This window comes from Podarcis tiliguerta (assembly GCF_965153285.1).
Source record: "Podarcis tiliguerta genome assembly, chromosome: 6".
Taxonomy (NCBI): domain Eukaryota; kingdom Metazoa; phylum Chordata; class Lepidosauria; order Squamata; family Lacertidae; genus Podarcis; species Podarcis tiliguerta.
The window spans coordinates 78,955,505-78,968,288 of NC_139539.1; the positions used below are offsets into that span (position 1 = coordinate 78,955,505).

General features: G+C 40.5%; 1 long non-coding RNA gene across 1 annotated transcript in view; it reads left to right on the forward strand.

Annotated features, from left to right (window-relative positions):
* Positions 1–9,497, forward strand: part of LOC310679776 — a 97,335-nt gene extending 87,838 nt beyond the window's left edge. The window contains exon 4 of the long non-coding RNA XR_014512524.1: positions 7,877–9,497. This is a non-coding gene — a long non-coding RNA (uncharacterized lncRNA). The remainder of the gene's footprint in view (positions 1–7,876) is intronic.
* The last annotated feature ends 3,287 nt before the right edge of the window (positions 9,498–12,784 follow it).

A 12,784-nucleotide genomic window follows, 5' to 3' on the forward strand; every position in this document is an offset into this window, starting at 1 on the left:
CACCAAGAAGCATATTCTATAATACTACTCATGCCTTACAAAGCCATCTCTATGAGGGCCGTGAATACAGTGTATTTCCACAGTCTGGTATAAATCAGCTTTCCCCATCTTGGTGGTGTTTTGTGCTGCAACTGAAACTCCCATCAGCCCCGACCACCATCACCAAAGGTCAGGAATGATGAAAGTTGACTTTCAATTATATTTGGAACACACCTGCTTAGAGGAGGCTAGTATAAATGGATCACTAAAGGAGTTTTGGACAAGCATCACAACACACTATTTTTTCAGTTTCTGCTAGATGCCGGGCTTCCTGTTCACACACACGTTTGAGATTGTTTCCCCAATATCACAGATACCAAAAGCACATACCATCTTTGAGACTGTGCAGCAAATCAGGAATAATTGGAATTAGTTTATTCTTGTAATACATAGCATTGTAGTTGCTTATCCTGTCCACACCTTGTTCTTTGAATTGGACTTTCCCCCCCCCAAGACCGGCCACATAAAGTGCCATTTCTGTGTCCGTTGTTTGAGACGTATGACATCTCTATAGAATTTTGTAATGCAGTCAAGATGATAAATGGCACGATTTGCCACTAATTGCAACCTGATGGGAACTTTGATGTCCCTCAGCTAGTTGGGGAATAAATTTGGTTCAGCTCTCATTTCCCGAAACAATATGCCGACCAAAGAGCAGCTACTTGTTTGAAATTTACACTTTCTGAATTTTGTGGTGCAGTTCTTGAACCACACAATGCTGGAAAAAATGTTATATTAGAGGAGAAAGTGATACATAAAATACATGTGTTAGTGAAGATAACATATAAAGTGCATTATATCAGGGGAAATTGTTTTCCAAAATGTGCATATCAGGCAAAACAGCATGCAAAAGTGTACATATTAGGAGAAAAGTGTACTAAAATGCTGGTGATTTTCATGAGGGCTTTAAAGAAAATCACAAGCTAATGCAGTGAACTGTACTTAAGGTTGACAAAATGAGAAAACGAGAGAAATTGAAAATGGCGTATTTGTCCATCTGTACCCTCAACTCTGTCATAACCTTTCGGACTTGATCGTTAAGATTGAACCTCAGTGCTTTTGTCAGTTTAACTTTGTCCCCTTACATCAGAAAAAAAGGAACCATGAAGATCGACTAACATTGCCTACTAATTAAAAACACTAATTTAATCACAAACTGAAATTGTAAATAAATTAATAATAATTAAGAAACCAAGCACTTTGAAATGAATAATATAAAACCAATGCAATAAATATCAGCAAAGCTGTTATAAATTAGAATTGATTCTATGCCAATTTGTCATCAGCAGGCAGAATACTACATTTGAGCCAAATCCCAATACTTCTGCTGGTTGCAAATTAACTTCCATCTTTGATGTGCAGCAGACAGTTGCTTTGGGTGCTGTTTCTTGTGCAAATCGGCTGTTTGAAGCATAGCATGGGCAGTTTCATTTATGAAGTTATACTTTGTTATTGCTTTCCCTCAGCCACAAAAGTATTAAGTTTAATAGCATATTTATATTAAAGTGTAGGAAGAAACCACCAAACCACCGACTCTAAAACCTGAAAGCACTGCATTTCCAATAGTCAGTTTAAGTACTGTGAATAACTGCCACAAACATATGGATGGAAATTAATTTTAGGGTTGAGTTGAAATTTCTTGGAAAATAATATTCTGATAAATTATCTGATTAATTCCTTTGCCGGGGTGGGGTGTCCCTGAATCCTCCCCTCTGAGGTATGCTTTGGCCCAGTTCTTTAGTTCAGTCGGTAGAGCATGAGACCCTTAATCTCAGGCAAGACTTGCATTTTCTAAAGGAAGCTTCCTGCCTATTTCCCAATACCTGTAATAAGCTTAATTGACACTGTTTGTTAACCATGTTGGTGACTGGTGTTGGTACAGATGAGCTTTTGATGTGATAAAAAAGGTAAAGGTACCCCTGCCCCTACGGGCCAGTCTTGACAGACTCTAGGGTTGTGCGCTCATCTCACTCTAGAGGCCGGGAGCCAGCGCTGTCCGCAGACACTTCCAGGTCACATGGCCAGCGTGACAAGCTGCATCTTCCCGCTGGTAAGCGGTCCCTATTTATCTACTTGCACCCGGGGGTGCTTTCGAATTGCTAGGTTAGCAGGCGCTGGGACCGAACGACGGGAGCGCACCCCGCCGCGGGGATTCAAACTGCCGACCATGCGATCGGCAAGTCCTAGGCGCTGAGGTTTTACTCACAGCGCCACCCGCGTCCCACTGTGATGTGATAGTTCTTAGAAATTTTCTGCTGATTTTATTTTTTTTGGCTCCCACGCAAACTGTTGGAGAACATATTTCAGCCATGTGGCAGCCATTCACTTGCATGGGAAACAATTGGGATGGAGATAATCCTATTTACTCTGCCTGATGATCCCAGCTTTGAAAAATAATTCTCCTGTTTTAAATACCCAGCCTCTTCACCAGCATAGCTCTGGTCTGAGATTTATTTCATGGTCATACTAGAGTATGACAGAATTTTGGACGGAGGAAAAATCTCCTGCCTTTCTAATAGTAGTAGTTAGTGTCACCAAATGTAATGGATTGGCACAAAGTTCAGCATGGACAAAATGAAGCAGTTATTCAAACAACATTTAATTAACATACAGAATTCATTACCACAAGTTATTATAGCCACTAGCTGAGATGCCTTTTATGAAGGAGTAGACAAATTCGTGAAAGATGGGCATTTAGTGAAATGGAACTACTAAATTGTACACTAGTGTTGAATGCTTCATGCTGAGCAAGTGAACATCATTAGCTTTGATGGTCTGCTTTAGTCGAGTCACCATTAGCAGAAAAGTTCCAGGCTGATCACTGGGTGACCTTGGCCCAGACTTTGTCTCTCAGCCTACCCTACCTCAGACGGTTCCCATGAGAAATAAATGGAGTGGGTGAACCATGTTTGCCACCTTGAGCACCTTGGAAGAAAGGTGGAATGCAAATGCAGTCAGCCGGTCGATCAAAAACTATTCATCTAGCCATGCAACGAAGGAAGCTCAACACTCACATTACCTCGTGGGCAGCTGTAATGTGCTCTGAATTTGCCACTTGAGCCAAGTTTGGGTTTTGTGGAATTGTAACTTAAGAGCTAAGCTTAAATTACTCTTGCCTCAGGGATGCCGTCTAAACCTTTCACAGTTACATTTGCAAGTTTTTACTGTGTGGAGTACAGCTATCACCCAGTATATTCTCCATCCTTCTAGCAGCCAACAGGAATGTGGTGCTGAGATTTCACATGGGGTGTAACCATCATAAGTGAGTAATTGCGTATAAACAGGCAGCAGAGCGGGGAAGGGGAGAACTTGTCACAGCTATCCTATTTTGGGTAGCATTCCCATGGCAAGAACAATGTGTGGTCCAGCGCTCTGTTAACATAACTTATTAATCTTTCTACAAGTGAATACATAGAGGTGAGAAAGCAAAGAAAAAAGACGGGGTGTGAAACATCCCAAACTTACAGAAGTAATAATGAAATAGTTTCCTTCTCTGCAGAAGCTATCATGTTCAGTTACGAAGCAAAGTCTGCATGTGGAAACCCAATAGTGTCAGAGATAACAGTGCTAATTGGTAGTGTCCTCTGGGAATCAGCTTCACTGTGAAAGTCATTAATGTCAACAATCACCGCAATTAACTCTTGATAGAGCAAATCCTTCATGATTATTTCTTTATAGCCAGAGAAACTATTAGAGCTCTCCAAAACGGTAGGCCCAGCGCAGCCATTGCTAACCACCTTTACGTCTAATTTATTTCAACTTGAGTGATTCAATTACATGCATGTCATTGCCCTTGAAATCAGCAAGGCTTGATAGTGCTTAACGTTGCCTGAGTCATGCCAATTATTTTTATGTAAACAGTGCTATGCATTCATGTACCTGGTACTTTTCATGATAAGCAAAGGAGCCAGAAAAAATCTCTCCTGATTTCTGGAAATTATGGTGTCATCAGTGTCCTGTTTTATTTGATTTCTTCTACAGGAACAAATAAACCTACCTAGATGGTTTGGCAGACAATTTTACTCTCCCAAGGCAAATTCGCATACCTATTGGGGTGGCAAATATGCCGCCCCCCCCCCGCAAAAAAGCAATGTGTTGTTTCAGAAGAAGGACACTTAATTTTACTTCTCTAGATCAGTTTTTGTTTGAAAAGCCATGTGGAACATTCTTTTGCCTAAGACATTTCACCATCTGGGGCAAAAAAAGGGAACCCAAAACACAAGAATCAATTGGGATTTTCTGGATATATTTTATGCCAGTTGGATTTTTTTTACCCCAACATATCATACCACTTGGGACAAAAGAAAGACCCCAAACCCAGGATTTGATTGATGGACTTATTATGTCTCAGGTGCTTTTTATCTACTTGGGAGGGGGGAAATGACTGAAATCGGGAAGCATAATGTTTACTACTGTGAGAGTGCCAGTAGCATATAAAGGATTATGTTATAGGTCTACTTTTGTGTCAGTTCTACAGTGAAAAGTACACCCAAGGTTGACAGCACCCCACCCCAATTCGTTGGAGAAAGGTTTTCATTATATATAATATGCATGGGATCTGCTTATTAAAGTAAACACAAAACATATATTTGAGTAAATTAATGGCCTTAAGTTCTTCTTGGCCTCCAGATAGATAGATGAATGAATGAACAACATTGTTTCATTTTAATTAACCATTTAAAAGATGTCGCTTGGCGTAGCAGTAAAGCAAATGTTCTCTGCAACACAGCACCCATATTTTCAATTTAGGTCAAGCCATCAAAGACGATGCAAAGGATTGAAGACGGAAGATGAGATGCTCTATTTCACATATTCGCCCTCTGGAAGAGCTGGCAAAAGCAGCCACTTAAATTAAGTACAGGTCATCAGACAAGATATCTAATCTATTCCTAAGACAGACAACTTCCACAGCCGAAATCCCCATGGCCTTTAAAGCAACACAATGAACTACTTCCTCGTGTACTCCTGTCAAGTCATGTTAGGTTCCTTCTTTTTTAGAAGTGATATTTCATGTACGCTTATGACCATATTGCTCAGAGCAAGGAAAAGTGTTTTGGTTTATTTATGACCTACTAACCTTAAATAAAGAACAAAAAAAAAAAGAGTTTCAGCCAATCTGAATGTTCTCAGAAGCCCGGAGATATGAAATGAACATAAAATAAATCTGGCATTTGTAGTGCAGAGCAGCAAAGGCACACATGGCCAATCCACAGGGTTTCTTTAAAAAGAAGAAGATGGAAACCAGATGATGGAAGAGGCAGGGGGAGAAGTCATTGTTACCCTGTGTGTAATGTGAAAGGCAGACCACAGACCTGAAAGTTTAGGAGAGAATAGGGATTTTCGAATTGCACTCAAGGTGAGAAATAACAGGAGAATGAATGGTGGTACTGAGCTTTCCAGTACTTTATTGGGGAGGCAAAATGGAAATGTGAAGCAGCCAGCTCTATTGTTTGAAGACTGAATGAAATGGAACCGACATAACTAAGGGACACATTTGCCTGTTTGATACCAAGGAAGTAAGATACAGAATTAGGTGGTGGGGAGGAATAGAGTCACAGGAAGAAGACAGCAACTGAAAAATAAATACAGAAAGGAAGGGAATAATTGGAAGACGTTAAACATGACTGGTCCCAAACTATGAAGTCTGCTCTCTTTATTGGGACAATGGTGAACACATGCAGATGCATTCAAAAGGCTATAAGGCACAAAGGACTTGCAGTGATGTGAATACTGAATAAGTCTGGCTGAGCTGAAACTACTCAGAAGTCTCAAGCAACCAGAAAGAGGAAAAGCTACCAGCACGGTTTTATTTTATTTTGACTAGGAAAGGTATGTCTTAATCTACTCAGAACAGCAAAGAATTATCTCTGGTAACAATCCTACACTTTGCAGCAGGGCTGGAGATGGTTTCAACGAGAAGGCAATTTTCAGCAGTGTTTCCCACGTCAACCATACCACCCCAGCTCAATGAGTGGAGTCAGATGACTGAACTGTTCACAAGACACTTGTGGTTAATTTACAGTAGACCCCTAACCCATTTGATTCTCATAACAATCGTGTGATGTAGGTTAGGGTGAGAAACACTGGCACCAGTGACTTAATGGCTGAGTATTTGAACCTGGTCTGTGCTGAGCAGTCTACATTTGTTTTATTCTTCTAGTGAGGCCGAGATGTCTACTAAAGTTTTGGCTTAGAAATAGAATTAAAAGCAATAATCCAATGTAGCAGTCTGGGAAGGACATACTAGGAGCAGTTCCCTTGCTGCTTGAATCACTTTTTTGTGTGTAGTAGCATGCATTCTTTTATTAAGAATGTTATTGTTGAAGCTATTTGGGCTTCAGCTTATACTGGAGGTGGTTATTTGTTTTAACTGGCCTTTGTTTTTCAGAAAACTGTTAATACCCCTGCCATTGTTAGTTTTTATACTGCATTATTTTTATAAAGTTGTAGGCTTGGGTGGGCTGTGCCCCAAAGGACAGCACATAAATCACTTTATAAATTAAAAATAAATGCGAACTAACTCAGAAAGTCTAAAATGGAAATAATGCCCTGATGCATTAAAAACAGCTCTTGCTTAAACTTCCTAACATTTGTAGGAAACTTTGGTCAAAACCTAGGCATGCTTGCTTGGGAGTAAGTCCCAATAAACTCAACAGGACTTACTCATAAATAACCAGGTGTGGGATTGGGCTGCTCCTCTTCTCCCGTGGCCCATTGTGATCGAAAACTACTTGAGAAGCTAATCTTCATCACCCTATCCTTGCATACAACAACCAAGTATGATTAGTAAGACAGTCCCCTCATATAAATAGTTCTTAACAACAACAACAACAACATGAGAGGACAGGTTTACACCCTTAATGCGCTTGCAATCCAAATATCAACACAATGGAGGAAACAGGGACGTATGAAGGCAGGGACAAGAAGGTAGAAAGTATTCAATTATGTTTCCCACAGTTATGGAATTCCTTCACTTAGAAACTCACCTCAGACCAAGCCTGGAGATTTACTGAAAGATGTTATAAGATGCTTTCTATTATGGTTGGGGCTTTTTTGTGACCAGGGACAAGTCTGAACTGAGGTAGTTGGGGCCATGTGTGTCTCAAATTAATATTGATATATATTTAATGTTTAACATTGAAATTGTGCTGTCTATTTTATACGGGATATTTAAAGATTTATTGTTAAGTTTGGGGGCGCAAACGATGCAATAAATTGCCTGAAACACCAGGATAGGAGTCTGGGGAAGGGGGGGGGGAGAGATAACACAGCTGGGAACTCGGAAGCTGAGAGACTGAGTTGTGGACAGGGATGTCCTCACTCCAAATCTCTGTCTCTGTCCTGACCTCATTCAGTAGCCTGAGGCAAGCTCAGTTCTCTAACTTGGGAAAAATAATAATGACCTGCCTTATACTGCTGTTGTAAGGGTCTATTAGATCATGTATGCTACGCTCTTAGAACAGCAAAGTGCTATATAAATGCTAGGCATTTTTGGATCTGAACAATGGACTAAAGCCTTTTACTATTCTGCACAATTTCCTTCCCAGCTTTGTTTTGTTTTGAAGAAAAGATAAACCAGGAGGACGTTTTGATCTGATGTTAACCTTTCTCCCAGGATTTGAGGGCTGTATCGCCCACTATTCCTGTACCCGCAGTCCCTGAAATTACATTAAATGGCTCACAGGAATTATTTGCTGAGAATTATTTGACAGAACAATTTAATGGGATGGGCCAATGGTCAAGTGTTGCGGGACCGCCAAATTAAAACTGAGTTTTCTATGGAACTGGAATCATTGTCTTTTCTTAAAATTTCTCTCCCTTCCTCCCCTACTTTCAGACATTTGCGGGTGGATACCGTGAAGTCTGTGGAGCTCTGCTTCTAGTGGTTGCTTCAGTGAACATTCAACGCTGTCGGTGAGTTTGGGATTAAAGTGAAAACCATCGACCGTTGATTGTACCCTCCAGCTAACCATCCTCCTCATTGCTTCATGCGTGCAGACCTTTCGCTGAAGACAGCCACAAAACCAGCGCACAAGATTTGGGTTTCTCGGTGGGGGGGAGGGGAAGAGATGAGGGAGCCCATCTTCCCTTGCAGGGTTTCACAAACACAAAAGGTCACAATTAACATTCATTGCTGTCGGTGGGTTTAACTATGTGGACAAGCTCACTGAACAATGAATGCAACTGTGGCCCCACTTTTTAACAAGAGGAATACTGGCTTTGAAAGCAGCCCCCAAGGTGGATCCCTTTGGCTGAAAACCTACGCTTCTTAAATCAAGAGGCTCAAATAATTTCAAATGGCTCGCTTGTCTGTGTGGCGTGGGGCCAGGAAGACCTCCGAGGATGTCACTTCATTGAATTCCATGATTATGTCAAATAAAAGTCTTTGCTTTTTATCTACCGTCTATTACCTGGATTGGAGGTTCTTGACCTTGTTTTACCATGAATATTCTTTAAAACAACAACAACACCGATTCACTGTCCTAAAGGACCTTCAATGCAATTAAGGCTAGTAACACTCACAGCAAAACTCATTACTGCCCTTACCTAGGAAAAAGAAGGTCAAACAAAAGAAGGAAGAACAGGACCCCATGGGAACGTACCATGTTTTAAGATCTGTGCTGGCAAATGAAAATTCAGTGAACAAATGAACACAACTTCCTTTATTGTGCTGATTGGACCTAACGTAGGACCACAATGACCAATCAGGACACATGATGGGAGGGATTAGGGAGGAGCTAACCCCTCCTATGGAGGTCTTGCCGAAGCCCCTGAGAAAAAGCAGAAACATAAGAAGCTGCTTTATAACAAAGCAGACACTAGTACATCTATGTGTAGCTCAGTATAGTTTGTCTCCTGGTCCTGCCTGAAAATGCCAGGGATTCAACTTCAGCCCTTTTACATTCAAATCTATGCTTTACCATGAAGCTTTGGTCCTCTCCTAGATACACATTCATGCACAGGTTACATCAAAACAGAAGGAAGGAAGGAGTCTTTGTTTTCTTCCAGGAGGTTGTCTCATATCCCTAAACTACCTTAGAGGTGAAACACAATCCACGTGCGCTACTGTGACAACAGCTCATTTTAATTTTGTCCTAGAACAAGAGTATTCTTGTGATTTTGTGTTTTAATTTGCATATGTTACGCTTCAGGAGTTTGTGTCTGGTTGTTTTATTTTTACATCAGATGAATATTTTTCTTTGTACATAATTTGTTTTAAGGGTACGGTTTCCTGACAGTAAGGTTTCTATACAATTGACACCAACACTCCCCTTTTCAAAAGTATTGTAAGCCACAAGCTCCTCATAAAAAAAGCATCACTAGGTATTTTTATTTAAAAAGAACTCAGGTAATATTTTCCAGATGGAAAGAGCGATCTATTGCAGAAGGTGCTGTTCAAATAATTGTAACAACTTGATTTCGGAGCCTGTTATTATAAATTGCTTAACTCTGTTGCATTTTCAAGTGTTGTGAATTATTTTCATTATATATTACATTCTTTTCAAATATTTTTGATACTTATCGGAACGAAGAATGTCAGGTATTGAGAAGACAAATATCCTGCTGTTTAAGTGGAATTTTTAATGAATGCATCATTGATATTTAGCAGTAATTGGTTAATGCATCAGAACGACAGCTCCAGATGAAAACGAATTTCTTTTAGGATGAAAAGTGTTATATTAGTTGCCTGTTCTTTTATAATATTTGGTTGTCTAAGTATTTAAAATTATCGCTATTTCAAGTCATTCATTTTGGAGTTGTGCTGCATTTCTCACAGTGTTTGAAAAGTTTTAATAAATATGCATTATTAAAGAAGCAAGAGAAAAGGCAAGCTGGCCACAGGCACACTGGCCAGAAGACCAATGTCTGTTGATAAGTTGTACATGCGTACATGCAAACTCTTCCCAACGAAAGGAAGATCTGGTTGCTGGCAGCTTGCTCACGCCTTCCCTCTCAAAGAGAAGTCTGCTGCAACTACCAGTTGCCCTATGGCCTACGTAAGCAAGGAAGGAACAATCTGCTGTCATACACAATAACTATAAATCCCAGAACTTCTGGGGGTTATACCTCTTCCTTCAATCAATATCATGCATATATGAAAACAATTCTCAGAATCACTTCCATAAGACAATGGCTTCTGAATATGCAGGTGGCATTTAGCTATAATGAGTTAGCCATTGATAAATATATCTTCCACTGTGGATTTGCACAATCCTTTTTTTGAAGTCAGCTCAGATATCACCACAACTTTGGATTCCATAAGTTACTAAGTTCACTTTGTGAAGAAGCATTAATAACAATGATGATGATGATGATGATTTATTATTTATACCCCGCCCATCTGGCTGGGTTTCCCCAGCCACTCTGTGCGGCTTCCAACAGAATATTAAAATACAACAGTCTATTAAACATTAAAAGCTTCCCTAAACAGGGCTGCCTTCAGATGTCTTCTAAAAGTCTGGTAGTTGTTTTTCTCTTTAACATCTGGTGGGAGGACGTTCCACAGGGTGGGCACCACTACCAAAAAGGCCCTCTGCCTGGTTCCCTGTAACTTGGCTTCCCCTCTGCCTGGTTCTCTGTAACTTGGCTTCTCGCAGTGAGGGAACTGCCAGAAGGCCCTCGGCGCTGGACCTCAGTGTCCAGGCAGAACGATGGGGATGGAGGCTTCAGGTATACTGGATCGAGGCCATTTAGGGAGGTCAGCACCAACACTTTGAATTGTGCTTGGAAACGTACTGGGAGTCAGTGTAGGTCTTTAGTTCACACTCAGTCCCGAACAACCTGTTGCCAATCAACTTCATTGGCTGCTCCCATATTCTAGTAATATTTGAGGATGGAGAGTGTGGGGTGTGGGTGTTCTTTCATATATAAATTGCAACCATTCCAGCATCAAATCTCCAGCTTGTATCGCTGTTTCATCCTTGTTATTTGCCACTTACAGCCACTGTAAATAAATTACACTGAACCTGAAGAAAACAAAATGAATGTAGCAGTGAAAATAATATACAAGAGTGCTTTTAATTAGGGGAATTTGCTTTGCAAAAATGTATATGATGGAAATGTAGAAAACTGTTAAAAACGGAAATTGACAAATTCACCCATCCTCAGTGCATCGTATGTTACCAAGGGTCTACCTTCTCCTTGCCTCGGGATTTCACCCCTGCCTTTATTTTATAGACCATTTTAGTGAGATGCAGGAATTTATAAGGAGAAATATCATGCCACATAGATACGTCACAGATATTTCAACATTGAGGTCACACTTTCTAGACAGAGTACAGCAAAGTATTCTTGATGTATTATTTTTTAAATTGAACTCATTAACTGTACGCTTTGTGCACATAATTCTGGATACAGGATTAATGGTTTGGGAGTGTGTGTGTGTGTTTAAATAAATAAGGATAATTGATGATAAACATTTTTCAATCATGAAGCTATTTCAAAAATAATTTGTACCAGATTTTGGTGCAATATGGTAAATGAATTTGCATTGGTATTTTCTTATGTCTTTTCAAAGTAGCATGTTCATAGAAAAGAGTAAAAGAGAGACAGAGAGAGAGAGAAACCCAAACCACAACTATTGTTACAGGATTTGGAAAAATGTAGAGACAGAGTATGTCTCAAGACACAGAAACAAGCTAGCACCTCTTGCAGTATTAGTAAATACAGAACCAAAGTCTTTAATCGTACACTTACTATTGTTCAGTTTACAATTGTTACACATTGTACAAGTATTTCTGGACACACCCCGCCCTTTACTAGTGGCATAATAGAGGCAAAAAGTTCAAGGAATTAGGTCGCTTCCAGATGACCTGTTTACTGAGCGTTTATCCGGCATCTGTCTGTATTAGAATGTGTGTTCCTAGAGACGTACTGTGGAGTTCAATATATTTGAAATATGGTGCAGGGTTTTGTGGAATCAACCTCAATCTGCAAGGTTTATGAGGAGGTTGTACAACAACTACTGCTTACTGAGCGTTCATTTCAATTTGTTTGTGCAGAGGTTATATAAAGTCACATCTAGCAATTGGTATGCTACACATTCCATAATTTTCCTTACCACAAAAATCCAGTTGGGGTTTGAGAAGAGCAGCTTTGTTGTACAAGAGAACCAAACCCACTTTAATGCACCACCTGAAATTTTCCCGGAGGCAGTTGAATCCCACTTTCAAAATGACAACAGTCCGGAAATGGCCTTCAAAAAAATCGGGTCCACTTCCTGGTGGGGCCAGGTTGTGGCCCGGCTGCCTAGCCACTCCCCTCAGCACTGGGGCAGGATGGAGTCCTACATCCCGCTAGGGAAGACCGCGGCCATGTCCGTTTGCCAGGCGAAATTTGGTGTTCTTGTGTCTTTATTCTCCTGCAGGTGGCTTAGGGGCCTTGACACACAATTCACTCATTTCTCTCTACTCTGAAATTTTGGTCAACATGGTGTGTAAAAGATTTCTTGGAACGTCTAAGGGAGCTGGGCATGTTTAGCCTGGAGAAGAGGAGGTTAAGGGGTGATATGATAGCCATCTTCAAATATATAAAAGGATGTCACATAGAGGAGGGAGAAAGGTTGTTTTCTGCTGCTCCAGATAAGCGGACACGGAGCAATGGATCCAAACTACAAGAAAGAAGATTCCACCTAAACATTAGGAAGAACTTCCTGACAGTAAGAGCTGTTCGACAGTGGAATTTGCTGCCAAGGAGTGTGGTGGAGTCTCCTTCTTTGGAGGTCTTTAAGCAGAGGCTCGACAAC